Below are 16,240 nucleotides of genomic sequence, written 5' to 3' on the forward strand. Positions count from 1 at the left end.
TTGTTTCCAATAATGCTGTACTAAACTGCCCATTACAGGATCTAGCATGATAGTATTCTTAGTCACTCTGAATAAGGCTGTAAATGTAAATACAATAATGCCTAAAGGAGACAATAAACCTTTTCTATTATCACAAAATCCAGAATTCCATGTATTGTAATTTCCTAATGCATAGGATTCCAAGTAAATATGAGATTTATATGTTCTGAGATACTCAATATACTGCACAAGGATCACACAGAGGGCCCAGAACACAGCTGGAGGAGTAGCAATTGAGGTTGAAGCTCACAACTTTAACCACAAGTAAAGAGGAAGCTGTCACTATGACAACATATCAACTGGAGTCACTGAAAGCATAAAGTATACAAGAATGAAAGGTCAAACCGTATACAAAAAAAAAAAAGAAGAAATATTTAATGTGTGGGAACCGTGTAGTATGAAAACATATGGGAAACATATTTAATGTATGCACTGTGAAATCAGAAACCAACTGCATAGCTAACACAAAAATAAAAACAATGTGAGTTGTATGTTTTTACATTTTTACAAGTTTGGAACTGTATAAAAGACGATAAAAAGCTGAGGGTATAGAGGATGTTTGGGCTGCAGATTTCTGGATTTATTTTGAAGGAACACAGTTTATTAATCATAATGCTGTAATGTAGTAATAAAATTGATCATTACTGTAAGCATTACACTAAAACATTATGTTATAGTTTTGGTGATTTTTACATTATTAAATATCATCTCTATGTATTATTATACTTTAATGTAACAAATTGCAGATCATGTGCTAAACTAAATTCTAAAATCTTTCATTCAACATTATTGGTGTACAATGCTTGCAATTATTATTATCAGGAAATATGAGGATTTAAAAATATATATTATTAATAACCTGCTTTTTACTAGTAGAAAGACAGAACCTCTTGCTTTCTTGCTCTGTAGTCTGCTTTAATAGATGAGCAGTGATGCAATACCTTGTAAATGTGAACGCTTGGAGGGGCTTCACTTCAAATTAATCATGCTGGCTGGTCTACACAGCATTAAATATTAAGTGCTGGAGCCGTTTTGTTTGAATAATTATTTCCGCCACAGGTGGAGTTGGCAGCCAGAGCGTGGCGACTTGGAAAATGCATTTTGATGAGGTCTGGGATTGAATAAGCAGGGGAGACTGAAAGCTCTTTAATGTAGCACTCAGTTAGGCTGCTTATTTGTTTCATGTATCCACTCTGTTCAGAGATGGTCCAGGTCCAGGTCTGAGCTGATGGTGACCTTTTAGGCTTTAGTACCAATCCTGCCTTTGACCAAAGGAGGCTTAATGGAGTGAACAAGCATGCCAGCATTCTAATGAAGACATGGTCAAGCATGCTTCTTAGCCTGGGAGGTTACTCCACTTACCCTGAGGCTTATATAATAAATGTGCTTCATGCATGAATACTGATTGACCAATTAAGATTCAAGCCTGCTGTGTGTATTTTCAATAATGTGAGGAGGTAAAGGATTTGAGTAGATTGCTGTGAAGATAATTAGCATACATTATGTTTACAACTATTAAGAGAATGCTCATAATGCTCATTTCTCTGTAACTGATGATGGTCTAACAACGTGTGTCTTACAATTAAATGATTGTGATACAAAAAGTGCATCCAATCACTGAGTTTGCATGTTTCGCTTTTACTTTAAGATGGATGAGCATAAATCAAAATATTTTATACATAATACAAAATACCCCAGATCTATACACTATATACAGTGATGCTTGAAAGTTTGTGAACCCTTTTCTATATGTTTGCACAAATATGACCTAAAACATCATCAGATGTCCTAAAAGTAGACAAAGAGAACTAAATTAAACAAATGAGACAAAAATATTATACGTGGTCATTTGCTTATCGAGGAAAATGATCCAGTATTACATATCTGTGAGTGCCAAAAGTATGTGAACTTTTGCTTTCAGTATCTGGTGTGACTCTTTTATACAACAATAAGTGTAACTAAACGTTTTTGCGGTAACTGTTGATCAGTCCTGCACATCGGCTTGGAGGAATTTTAGCCCGTTCCTCAATACAGAACAGCTTCAACTCTGGGATGTTGGTGGTTTTCCTCATATGAACTGCTTGCTTCAGGTCTGTCCACAACATTTCTATTGGATTAAGGTCAGGACATTGACTTGGCTTTTCCAAAACATTAACGTTATTCTTCTTTAACCATTCTTTGGTAGAACAAAGTTGTGTGCTTAGTTTCATTGTCTTGCTGCATGACCCACTTTCTCTTCAGATTCAGATCATGGACAGACAATTTCCTTTAGAATTCGCTAGAATAATTCAGAATTCATTGGTTCATCAACAATGGCAAGCTGTCCTGGGCCAGAAACAGGACCAAACCATGATACTACCACCAGCATGTTTCACAGATGGCATTAGGTTCTTATGCTGGACTGCAATATTTTCTTTTCTCCAAACACAACACTTCTCATTTAAATAAAAAAATCGAATTGGTCTCAACTGTCCACAAAACATTTTTCCAATAGCCTGCTGGCTTGTCCGTGATCGTTCTCTTTGGAGAGCAGTGGTTTTCTCCTTGCAACCATAGCTATGCACACCATTGTTGTTCAGTGTTCTCTTTACATGTGTGAAAATCTGATTATGTTTTAGGTGATGATTTTACGCAGCTATATAGAAAATTCCCAAACTTTCAAGCACCACTGTAAGTTTTTGAACACCTGACCATCACACCCTTATGTGACCCTTCTCCAAACTGTTGCTACAATGATGAAAGCACACAATTGTGTAGGATGTCTTTGTATGCTGTAGCATTACAATTTCCCTTCACTGGAACTAAGAGGCCCAAACCTGTTCCAGCACAACAATGTCCCTGTGCACAAAGCAAGGTTCATGAAGACATGGATCACCAAGACTGGTGTGGAAGAACTTGATCAACGGACTAACAACAGTCATGACTACTGCAACACACAGGACAGAAATGAGTAAGTCACATTGCTACCTCTTCATGTCGTTATAGACAAGTCAGGCGTTTGGAAGCACACATGACCCATGGAAAGACCCATGGAAAGAAAGCATTTGCATTTGCAAAAGATTGTTAAAGGCTGGATTTTCACAGGGTACAGAAACTACTAAATATGCAGATATACAGCCCTTCCCTAATTTAGGTTACAAGACATCAAACACCAGCTGTCATTGAGTTAGCACAAGGAGCACTGACACATCTGATCTGTACTCACTGGTTTCTTGTTCACTGATCCCCTTGTTAGGAAGTGATTATTATAATTAATGTCACTGACATTTCAAGCAAGATACTCATCCACAAAGTATTCTGTTCATATTACCCAATTTGAACATATGTCATCTACTCATCGATGTTAAATTCAAAGGAATAATGCTTTGCTCTTGGCAGCGGGGAAAAGAAAGAAACAAAGCTAGTCAAATCTATCTATTTAAATCCTTTGATGTCACATCTGACCCTGAAATGTAAACCACTTACAGCACATTTAAATATTAGAGCACTGTGGCACAATTGTTAAGAATCTTAATAATCTCATCTGGCTCGTGTTCAGAAAGCCACACACTGGTGACTGGAAATGAACTGAAAGATAAAGAAAAAAAGGCATAGCAGTGATTTCAGTGGTAACCTACATGAAAAAGAAAATTAATGACTTACAACTTATGAGCTATCCCCCCCCCCCCGACAACTCATGTGGTCCTCCCTTTTTCAAATGCAGTACTTCACTGTGTTGTACATGTTTGATTGGCATTTCACAGCAACGTTAGTGCATTCTTACAGGTGGATGGTTAATGGTGTAAGTCTGTCTCCTTTTACAAGTAACATCTTTGCCATCCTGTGACGTCAGGTATGTTGGCCAGTACAGTGTGATCAACTAACTATCTAAGAGGAATGGATCACAATGTGTGATGCACTTCTCTTTAATTGAGTCTGTGTTGAATTCAGTGAGCTTCTGCTTGCTCCTGATGAAGCATTGGAAAACTCTCAGGCCTGATTGCCCCAGGGCCTTCAGATGCCCTACTTTACTGTATAATGACCCTTCTGGGGGAACTAAACAGTACCCAGCTTTAAACAAAGAGAAGTCCTTGAAAAAGCCAGAAATGCCCAGTTTATGCTCCTGTCTGTGCCCTCTGTCATTGTTCTATGCTTTATCCTTGTAATAGCTAGAAAGGGTGCTGCTCATTGTAGCTAAATACATTGTTTGTTTTAGTGCCATGTAAATTATCTTTAGAATAATCTAATGCTCATTTACAGATGAGCATTACAGATTTCACTCCCTTCAAAACACTAACACAACACAATATTTTTTGCACAGAACTACAAAACAAGAAAACATTTGTGTGTATGAGCAAAGTACTCCTTTCTTTTTGTTTTGACTGACTAGAAGGATGGAGACAGGGGTACCCAGCACACCTGTAAACTTTTCAGCAGAGTTTTACAAATTTGCCAAATCATCAAAATTGCCAACCTTTATAGTCCTTCTCCACCTAGGGAGAGTCAGTTCCACTATTACCCCTGTAATGATGCCCCTGTTTTCAGTCTCAAATCATGATTGAGAAAGGGTTAAGGAGGCCATCCGATGTCTTTTGGTCAGCAGCTGTAGCACTGCTTTAATTTGGAGAAAGCAGTGAACAAGACCACAGAGACTAAACAAGGTACGAAAAGGTACAACAGATTGCTTGACTCTCACTCATCCTGGTTATTGGAGATGCAGCAGAATTCTGGTTCAGAATACCAGCAGACTACAGGCGGTGAAGTGACTGATTTGCAGTTTGTGCCAAACTAAATCCAGTAGGGGCTTGAATCCACCTTGTAAACACAGAGTACCACTATGCCACCATCTTCAGTGACAGGTCAGCCAGGTTCTGTGCAGAGTTATGGCTTTGGGAACTATGCTGTTTGAGACACCAGAACCTCTTGAGTTTGACTTCTCCTTTGATCCAGTCTCTTTTACTATCCCAAGCGACAACCCTGGTGACTATCCTAACGGTAGAGCAGGTGATCTAGACAGAAGTGCAGAATTGCCAGCATGCCACCCACAATCAAAGTACTCTCCCTGGCTGGAGAGCCAAATGTAAAGCCTGTGTATGTTTATAGGGCCCATGAGTCATTCAAACACCCACCCTTTACCACTTGCCACCATCCATTTACAGCACATTTCTGGATTATAGCCTTGGCATAAAGTTCTTTCAGTTACAGTTCCACTGTATCAGATATTTATCTCCAACCAAGGCATGTTGTGAAACACCATTGGGTCCCCATTCTGATGTTCATTACAAATATAACTATAACCATATATATGAACACTCTTACTGACTTTGTGTGGTAGACATGCAAGTAACCTTGTGAACATTGTATTTTTTTTCTAATGTAAGAGCATTTTATTCAGTGAAAGTTATACTAAATTATATAAAAATTTCAACAGCCAACTTGATGACCTTCTCTATCATCACTGAATCCAAAACAGACATCAGTACAGCTTTATACACATACTATGGCTCTGTCTATACAGGACACAAGGACACAAAGACAAACATTTCTACCTCTACTAGTTGTTAGGAATTATGGAGCAGTAAAAATGTCACCATTAATCAGTCATTATACATACATACATGGGACTTTTTGTACTTTGTGTGAGTGTGTGCTCTCACAGACAAGATGAGAGGAGGGGATCTGCCTAGTATCAGGATTACTGTGCATATCTTTATTGAAATATGATTAATATTGTCATTTTTGTGTTCCTGTTTGCTGTCTGATTAAGTCCAGACTTATGAAAAACTCATCAGATGGCAGTTCATGCTCTCATAGGATAAGAGATGTTTATGAGACTGAGGGCAAAGTAGAAAAGGTTTGCAAGCCCATAATAATGCTGTCTGCACGGATCAGATATTCTAGTTACAAGATAAGCTATCACGGCTGTCTCAGGACAGTGTGACACACACTAAAACAAAAGGATTTGACAATGTCTCCATCACACACTTTTCACAGTTATGTTCTTTCTAGTTAAACAGTAAACCATGCAGGATGAAGAACATCATTCAGCTCTGAATTTTTAAAAAGTGTATTGTAAATGTTAAAAAATATCATGTAAAATCCTTGCAGATCTGAGGATTTGAACACCAGACATACACAGAACTGCATAAGGTTTCATAATTTCCATCAGTTTCATTTTGTAAAGTGCCCAGCCTTTCTCTGATCCTTATCTCTTATGATTCTCCTTTCTCTGATTGCTTAAAACCTGATTTGTTTGCTGCTCATAAAAATATCAGTGCTCCTGTTTATATATATATATATATATATATATATATATATATATATATATATATATATATATATATATAAAGATGGTGGTGGTATTATCATCTTATAACATGGATTCAGGGACAAATTAAAAATTGTCATGTCTAATCTTCCTTGACCAAAATTACCAAGTGCAAGTGGTGCATGTTCTTAAATCTGCGTCCTGATCCCAGATGTTTACGGTGCTAAGCCCCAAGAGGGATCTGGATGCTCATAAATCCATGGCTCTGATTGTGTCCTAGCGAGGATAGGACACAAAGCGACAGACTTGTTTTCACCTGCTACAGATAAGGACAACCACATAAACATCAGATAATTATTGTCTGTTCTTCTCCAGCTTAAATACACCACACTGGTCCTGCACATAGTATCTGAATATGATGATGGATATATGTACACAGAACACACACATATACCTAAACCATTTTGAGGACATTGGATAGATTGAGCTGCAAAAAGAGAAGCCCTGGAGAAAAGAACATTTTCACAGAGGATTGTTAGGGTGGAGAATGCGCTAGTGATCACGTCCTCTTATCTTAGGAATCAAGGCCAACATGGAATTATATATGAGAAGGAAAGAAATATCATGCCCCAAACTGTAACAGCAAGGAAAAGCAGAGCAGCACAATGGGGCTCAAGTATATCCATTCATCACACTGGCAAAAATGAGGATGAATGCAATAGGAAAAAAAAAAAAGGCAGATTATAACTGGCAACATTATTTATTCCTGTTCATCCTAAAGCAAGCATTCAGCAATGAAGACATAGAACAGTATCATGAGCATGATGTATAAACACTGATGTACATTTTATTTTATTGCATTTTTGATACTTGTTTGTTTTTTTTTGTACCACATGGTGTGATAATCCCATAACCCAATATCACAGGTTTTTTACTATTCACACTGTTTGATATATCTGTTTTTAACCTCATATCCACATGGAAGAAACTATTAAATGCTGTATAACACTACAGATGCATCATATGTATTTGAATCTATCATTTATTTTATTTAAATATGGACGCTAATAGGGTATTTTGTTTGTTCTTTAAATGTAGATGTATGTTACGTGCACTCTGTTTTAAAGATTTAAAAAGTCATTTTTGGTTCTTATGCTTTATCTAAGTAGTAAAACATGACTACAATTTTCCTTCTAGACAAGCAGTTCCATATTTGAAAATATTACAAGTTTGGACCTTAATTTACAAATACATTTGGTGGAAGAATTAATGAAAGTGTTCTACAACAATGTGTTTCATTTATGTGTAAACATTTATTGACTATCCTCTATGACTATGATTACACTTCCATCATAAGTGAATTACAGATGAACATGTTTTCTGTTCCTCTGGAAAACGTCGAAATTCTAATCAGTGGTAACTGCTGATACAATTATAGACACAGTGGATAGAGATCAGCTGGAAAACTGCTGGTGTGCTCCTTTAAATGTGACCCCAATTTCAATTATTGTAACAACAGTTAAAAACACTATTAGTAAATATATGTTTTTATTATACCTCCATTTTTGCCATAGTGATTAGTTATTAACATAGGATCTGCATATGTTTTGTGTGTTCTTTGTATTTTAATTCCACATTGCCACTAGCTAAAATACTCTGCTGCATATAAAGGCAAGGTGACAGAAAGTGACGAAAATAAGATGTTTTCATCTGCTTTACTAGGATGAAGTCATTTAATACCTAAGCAAGAACATCAATAATTTAATCCCAGCGAGCAGAAAGACATCTAAAGTTATCGAAATTATGTCTTTGTCGATATTAATTGGATATCTATAGTTCAGCCAGAGGGAAGGTTTTAAAATGTGTTTTTGGAAAGAAAGAAAAAAAGAAAACCAGTCTACGAATATGGCTGTTCTGTATCCAAGCTGTCAAATATGAATAAAAATCATATCATTACTGGTCAAATCGAGACATACCATGGCCAAAGGTAGACCAAAGACATGGGCCAAGTTAAGACAGTCAGGTCTTAATGGATGTCTCTGGTCAATCAGTGCTCATTAGGATTGATCTTTCTGGTACTGTATTTGTCATAGATAAAAACTTTTTCATTGCTGTTTTGCATCAAATGATTTCTGATATATTGTAACTGGCTGAATTGTAACTAAAACAGAGAATGCAATAGAACAACTGAATCAATAAAAGTGATCTAAACCTTTTGCCAGACAGTGAATACCGTTCAATGTTTAATCAATTCAGTGTACAGTGTGGGGTCAGAGAGCAAACTGCTCTAAACTTCTGGTGACCACTTGATGGTGCTGTCAAGCAGTCAATGACTGTCCACTCAGAGCTCTGACTTTTGATAAGCAAAGAAAATCCACATTTATACTGCTTTGTCAATTTCTACATTTATAGCTATAAATAAATGAGATACAGATGACACAGTGTTTGAGACAAATGTAAAGACTAAATTAATCTGTCATTCAAAACTTTACTATGTGAGTACATGCTGATCTGTTACTATATTCCATTATCTATTATAGTATGCATTTTATTATTCATTCTTTCATTCATCTTCAGTAAGCACTTTGTCCTGCTCAGGGTCGCAGTGGATCATGGAGCCTATCCCAGGAATACTGCACATGAGGTGGGAACACACCGTGGAATCCACCAGTAACCTATTTTTGGAAGGTGGGAGGAAAATCAAGAACCCAGAGGAAATTTGCAAAATTTTGTGACGCTGAACCACATAACTATATAACATCTTCTACTGTTGAGGAATAGAAAAAAGGTGCCAGTTGGACCAACCCAGGAATCTTATGGTCAGAGTTTGGTGTGAGCAGCATGATTCCCAGGATCCATCCTGATTGCTGTGATGGCATGGGAAATTTCTTCAGAACTACAGCAGTTTTACATTCATAAGGCACACAACATCACTGCATTGTGCCAGGAACATGAAACTAACTTTCAGTCACCTATGCAGTCTCAACCCTATTAGGCATTAGGCATCTTTGTGATGAGGTAGAAAAGATTGTTCACAACAATTCTGTGCAACTTTCCAAAGAGCAGCAACTGCGCATGGTGCTTTCTCCATGGTACAAATTTCAGACATATAATATCCAGTATGTAGTACGTTATTAGATAGATGTATCTAATAAACTGACAATTCAGTGTGTGTTTAATTTAGGTTAAAAAAAAAAAGCATTAGGCAACTCTACTCAAGAAAATGCTCGTTTGTGGGACATTTTTTTCACACAAAATACACCCATGGTACTCAAAGGACCCCCAAGGGTCTGTGAGCAATGAGCAACCAGTATCAGAGTACTTATAGTTGGTCATTCTTCTTCTTCTTCTTCTTCTTCTTCTTCTTAGTTGTTCATTATTCTAAAGTTCTTATATCCTTTATTTACTGGTCACTTGAATTTAATAATAATAATAATAATAATAGTAATAATAGGGTGTATGATGGCTTAGTGGTTAGCTCATTGGCCACACATTGCCAGGATTAGGGGTTCAATTCCAGCCGCTGCCCTGTGTGTGTGGAGTGTGCATGTTCTCCCCGTGCTGTGGGGATTTCCTCCGGGTACTCCAGTTTCCTCCCCCATGCAGTCCAAAGAGATGCACGGTAGGCGGATTGGCATGTCCATAGTGTCCGTAGTGTATGAATGGGTGTGTGTGAATGTGTATGTGATTGTGCTCTGTGATGGATTGGCACCCCATCCAGGGTGTACCCTGCCTTGTGCCCCATGCTCTCTGGGATAGGCTCCTGGTTCCCCGAGACCCCGAAGGAAAAGCAGTATACAAAATGGATTTATAATTTTTTTATTATTATACTAGCATACACATTCATCAAGTGATATTTTAAATTTAACAAGGAAATAGTGCTGTTAATATGCTGCAATTTTAACATGTGTAACTGGTTTGGGTCTTGTGGTTGCAAAGTTCTATGATCAATAATTTAAAAAAGCTCACACGGCTTCAATAAATAAATATGATGGTACATGTGAATAGTTAGATTGTGTTCATAAAACAAATCCGGCCTATTACATTTTTAACACTGAACTACTCTCCTGGGTCTAGAAAGTTTGAGAACCCCTCCGAATAACTCGATCTAAACTTGATTTGTATGATTCGGATAATTGACAATGTCTTAGCCAATAGCATCACAAGATTTCCCATCATGCGCGTTGTTTGTCAGTAAAATAATCCAATGAGAGAGCTGAGTTTGAAGATGTCCCGCCAATCAGAGAGCTCCATCACAAGCTCCCACCTCTTCACAAGACTCTGACCCGATGAAGAGCTTGGCCCTCTCTATGGGAGAAAGATCATTTTCAGTATCCGCACAGTTGTTTGTTTCATACCGGGAACCTGTATTCATGCGAGACTTTCAGTTATTTCATGTTTAGGGCGGTGAGTTGTTCAGGGGCGCAAAAAAACTGGCCCTAAAATGCCAAAGAATTCACGCTGTGAAACACCGAAAACGGAATTATCGGCTCTCATGTAAAGTAATATCTGTTTGATTGTTTGTTTGTTTTTTTTTAAAGAAGCGAATTGAAGAATTTGGGATAAAATATCCAGAGGTTATAAACAGAAGTCGGAACGGAGTCAGTGTATCCGTGGTATTTTATAAGGTAAGTAACGTTAGCTAGCTGTGTGTGACTCATTAGCTCGGTTAGCATGAACGCTAGCTGGCTCTGTCAGTTTATTTAGCGCTGACGCTAACACGGCCTGGTTTTCAGCATTACCTAAACAGGTTAGCCAGTTAGCTGGGGTGCTAGCTAACACACACACACACACACACACACACACACACGGAGAGTCAGTCTCTCTCTCTCTCTCTCTCTCACTGGTGGTGTGTAAAAGCGTTAGCAAGAGGAGGTGTTGTGTAACAACGGATATTGATGGGGCAGCTTGTTTATTGTTTATTCGGGTCTAAATCAAACAGTTTGTGTATTTATCTGTAAACACATCACGTCATGTGAAATAAGAGACAATTTTGTACATTAATGAGGTGTTTATTGTGTATGTTGTCAAACGCCCGTCAGAAATAATCCTCAAACTGCTCAAACTCGGCATTGAAGGAATATTTATCAGGACTCTTTACTAAGAAATTGTCTGTTTTAAAATGAATTTGAGCTTTTATCTCGACCTATATATATTTTTTTATTACTTTTTAAAAGACGCATTCGGTGCTTTTATACTAGGCTAGTTAGTACACATTATATTATACAGTACACGATATTTCACTTCTGGTGGTTTGCTTGCGTCACTTTAGCTGGTCCCCCTCCCCCCTTGCATTTGTGTTGTATTGTATAGGAAGTTTGCTGAACATTTTTATTACAGAAATGTTCAGTAAAAGTGTTGAAGTAAGATTTCCCGGTGTTTATGACGAGTCCAGGCCCGCGAGGCCTTCACTCTCAGGCACGCGTACTGCTGAGTGTTCGAGTGCGCTAGTGTGGATTTGTGTAGTTTTTTTATTTACGGGTTTGTTTCTCTGCTTTACGCATCCGTCAGTTATGTTCACACATTGGTTTTAACACAGTACATCTCGAATGTATGTTTTTTGGCCATTTGTTCTGTTTAGACAAGATTCAAGACCATTCAGTTTTTCCACATGCGTACTATACATTTGTAACTTCAACACTAATACCAGGTGTAATATCACAGTCCAAGATATCAAAACAGTACTGTGGCCCCAAAAAACCTTATCAGACATTCATCACACTGTGTTTATGGGTGTGTTTATTCACCTGTATGATCTCGCTCTACAAATGACCCTGAAAACAGAAACGAGAGTCATTTTAAAATCATAAGGTTAGGGTGTGATGGGAATTTTCTACCTCTTGTTTGAGGACTGTGAAAGTTTCAGTTATAGGCACGTTTAGGGTTGACTGAGTCAGATTTTTACTTTTTTTTTACCTTTCTGTTAGGTTACTGACCATCGATAACTAGTGTGAGACTTTATTATAATTATACAGATAAATATAGGCCTAATGTAGTATTCCCCCCAACCCAGGTCTAGCCTGTTTTTAGCAGGCACCAGTCAGTCTCATGAACATAAATATTTCATATTTGTATATGAATTGTAAATGAAAATAATGTTTGGTGTTATATTTGGAGCTGTGACAACCAATCGATTATGAAAATCGTTGTCAACAAATCTCTATCAATTAGTTGGTCTGCGCACTGCATGAGGTGTGTTTACTTACTACGTTACTTCTGAACAGAAAACATGCTTCGGAGAGTAAACACTAAAGTTGTGTCCCAAATGACGTACGATACACTTACACTATGCATTATCTCGTCTACCGTCTAGTGTATGAATTTTGGAAAGGTTGTATTGTCTCTACTACAGTATCTTCACTAACCGGAAGTATGTAATGCACATAATGTGACGCTGCTAACTTTAGCAGATACCCAGAGTCAATGAAGATGCATTTCTTTAGCTTACCATTTGTCAGCGTTACCTTTTATTCCCAACATGACCTCGGTCACCATCAGACGGAGGCGTAATCGTCAAGTGACTGAGGAAGAACGTGTGCGATGTCCAAGTCCTCTAAGGCAGTGGAGCATTTTATATTAAACACCATGAAGTAGATCAAACTTTACGAAGCGGAGTTTGTGTAGCGTGGACACACGACAGTGATGCATAAGCACAAACTTATGTTTATGTCCAAAATGCTCCAATGTGTGCAAGGGGCATGGGAAACTGGTGCAAGTTTCTTAAAAGGTTTAGTTTAATTCAAGTTTGTCATTATATGTTCCATTTGCGCACTTACAGTGTAACTTCCGTCGTTTATTATAATAGGAGTGATCTGTTAATAACGAGGCTGTGTTGCGCCTCACTCGCGGTGCAGACGCGGTGATTCACAGTGGGACTGCAAGTAAGATCTGTAATGTCTAATTAAATCATTATGATCAAAGTAAACACAATTAAAACAATATGTCTAAAAAGCAGTGAGTAACAGAAACCACAAGGTGCAGTGAAAGTGAGATTTTATTATTAATGTAGGACTGTAGTTTCTGTGTTTTTTTTTTTTTGTTTTTTTTTGTGTGCATCCATAAAAAAAATAAATTGCAGCCCTAATTATATTTTAAGTAATTGGCTGAATATACAGGGGAGCATGGTGGCTTAGCAGTTAACACGTTTGCCTCGCATTTCCAGGGTTGGGGGTACGAATCCTGCCTTCTCCCTGTGTGCGTGGAGTTTGCATGATCTCTCCGTGCTTCGGGGGGTTTCCTCAGGGTCCTCTATTTTCCTCCCCCAGTCCAAAGACATGCGTTGTAGGCTGATTGTTTCTAACTTGTGCGATGGGTTGACACACCACCAGGGTGTCCCTTGCCTTGTGCCATGAGTTCCCTGGGATAGGCTCCAGGCTTCCTTGCGATGGATCGTCTGGATTTCTCACTAAAACATGATGTTTTAACAAAACATGTTACGAAATATCTATCTATCTATCTATCTATCTATATATATATATATATAATAAAAAAAAATATATATATATATATATATATATATATATATATATATAATAAAAAAAAAATATATATATATATATATATATATATATATAAAAAAATATATTTGAAATAGTATTTGATATGGTAGTGTGAAATTTCTTGGACATGACATAACTGTGTTTAAATCTCGACTTGACAAGATTGTCAGGATTGGAATGGTCAAGCATGTTCTTATCTGTGTGTGTTTGTGTGCGATGAGATTGTCCAGTCCGTGACCAGATTTTTAACCTGCTGATTTATTGGACAATGTGAGTTCAGTCAATATCTTCCATCATGTTAACACCTCAACACAGAAAATCCTTGCTTCGACTCATTGGCTAAGCTGTCACTGATTGTGTGTTTGCAAGCATGATGTACGCGCACAACTGGAAAGCGAGGAAAAAGAAAAGCCAATCTGTGTCCAGTTTGAAGAAGGGCCATGCTATGTGCAACTTGCAACCATACAAACTCCTAAACAAATAATGACCAGTAAAGCAACTCAAGAGCCAGCTTTTGTTAGCAGTTAGTAGCTTTAGCTGCATTTCCAATGAAATTACCTGGAACAGATAGTCCCAGGAATTTTTGCAAGGGACCGTTTGGTTCCTCCAGACCTTTTTCTGCTTTTCTATCGCGGCCCAAAGTACCGTGAAGATTGGGCAAATTAGTCCGTTGACGTACAGAATGACTGCGCACGACAAGCCCTTGGCGAGGATATGAAGCCTCGAAGTATGTTACAATCAAACTAATTATTGACACAAAGTAAGCTGATTTTAATGATGCAAGACGTTTGCTGTAACCAAACTGGTGGTGTAGTGGTTGGGATTCGGCGCTCTCACTGCCACGGCCGGAGTTTGATTCCCGGTCACGGAATAAAATTTTCTTCTCTCTCTGGATAAAAGTTAGTGTGTTAAAAATGGACAGTCTATTTTCTGAAATCTGATAACGACACTGCAACAACAACAAGCATGGAGGAGATTCATGCTGTGCTGCTGTTGATTGTAACGTATTGCTTTGCTAAAAGGTCATTGATAAAACCCTGAAAATGACGAGCAGTGGTAGTAAAGCGAATTCAGAATGCTGGTAATGCTAAGCAAATGGATTTTATCAGCTATTGCTGCGATGACCGAGACGAACACGCATGCACGAGCTTCTTCCTGCACTGTTTCCCTGTGTGAACAATGCCCAGCTTGGCTAACCCACTTGAGATTTTTAAGTATACTTTTTCGTTGCTGGTCGTCATTTCCAGTTGCCGCTGTATTTCATTCTCTGCATAAATACTTATTAAGGCCTGAACCTCGTCGTCGGTGCATCGGTCGTATTTCTTAAGAAACTCCAGTTTGTGTTGCAATAAACAACAGTTACTGTACGCACCACAACAGATGTTTAAAAATGGTGGTTGAAAAAAAATGTTGCGTGTGCTCAACCTATCAGCATGTTCAGTTCCCAAGTCCCACCCCCCAAAGGTCCTGAACTTTGAAAAAAGTACCACCTCCCGAGTAGGGACTTTCTCAGGGGGAAATATTTTACTCGGAACTTAATTTAGACCCTGGTCCCTCTGGTGGAGTACTTCCAAAATTCCCTAGCTTCTGGGGAAAGTTCCTGCAGTGGAAACGTGGCATTTGAGTCAATTTTCCTTCTAGTCAACTAATGATAAATGCAGAATATGATTGATTAAAAAATACGGTGAGGGGGTCCTGAGTGGTGCAACAGGACAGCATTCACCATATCATCAGGAAATCGCAAATTCGAATCTTGACAATGCTCTGAGTGGGAGGGATGGCATGCTTTCTTTCCCCTGTCAATCACAGTGACCCTAGCCAATCATTGGCATCTGTGAATGTGGAAGAGGGCAGATAGCACTGTTCTCCGAGGGTGTTGCGCTGCTCTGTGATGCAGCATGAGCAACAGTTTGAAAATATTTTGTGCTTCCTCCCAGTCACTGTTTTAGCCATGAAACTTCTTGAGCCCTATCTGGAAGGGATTCAATTTACATGGGGTCCTGGGGTTATTTCCTGTTTTATAGATGCTCCTCTTTGACTTTATTTCTGGATCGGCCACGTCAGGGATTTTCTCCGTCCTCCTCTGTCTACTGATTATTTTACTCCTATCTGAATATGCATGTCCATGATTGTCTATGCAGATGTTGCTTTGAGTTGGAAAGAAGGATGTTCTACTGTTGCCATGTGCCATATTTAGTTAAGTATTGCATGGATCAGAGTCCCTCCCCCAGATATTAAACACTTCCTGAGTCATGAAACGAAACATGAATGCTTCTTGCATACTTTGTGATTGCTGTTTTTATTGTATTTTAAAATTGTTGCTGGAACTTTGGCTTGCCTTAAAGTGAAATAAGAGTCTCTTCTTTACTCAAGCACCTTTACAGCTGCTTGGATGTGATGTGAATGCAGAGGGATCACTGAGAAGCCATGTAAAAAAAAAAAATTACTACAGATG

General features: G+C 38.2%; 1 protein-coding gene across 5 annotated transcripts in view; it reads left to right on the forward strand.

Moving 5' to 3' along the window:
• The first annotated feature begins 10,529 nt into the window (after positions 1–10,529).
• Positions 10,530–16,240, forward strand: part of ppm1bb (protein phosphatase, Mg2+/Mn2+ dependent, 1Bb) — a 38,933-nt gene continuing 33,222 nt past the window's right edge. For 3 of the 5 annotated variants that reach the window (XM_053639342.1, XM_053639340.1, XM_053639344.1), the window contains exon 1: positions 10,530–10,914. The gene's annotated coding sequence lies outside the window, so the exon portion shown is untranslated. The remainder of the gene's footprint in view (positions 10,915–16,240) is intronic. The other 2 variants (XM_053639341.1, XM_053639343.1) reach the window with 2 other exon arrangements.

This window comes from Ictalurus furcatus, chromosome 13, assembly GCF_023375685.1.
Source record: "Ictalurus furcatus strain D&B chromosome 13, Billie_1.0, whole genome shotgun sequence".
Classification (NCBI taxonomy): domain Eukaryota; kingdom Metazoa; phylum Chordata; class Actinopteri; order Siluriformes; family Ictaluridae; genus Ictalurus; species Ictalurus furcatus.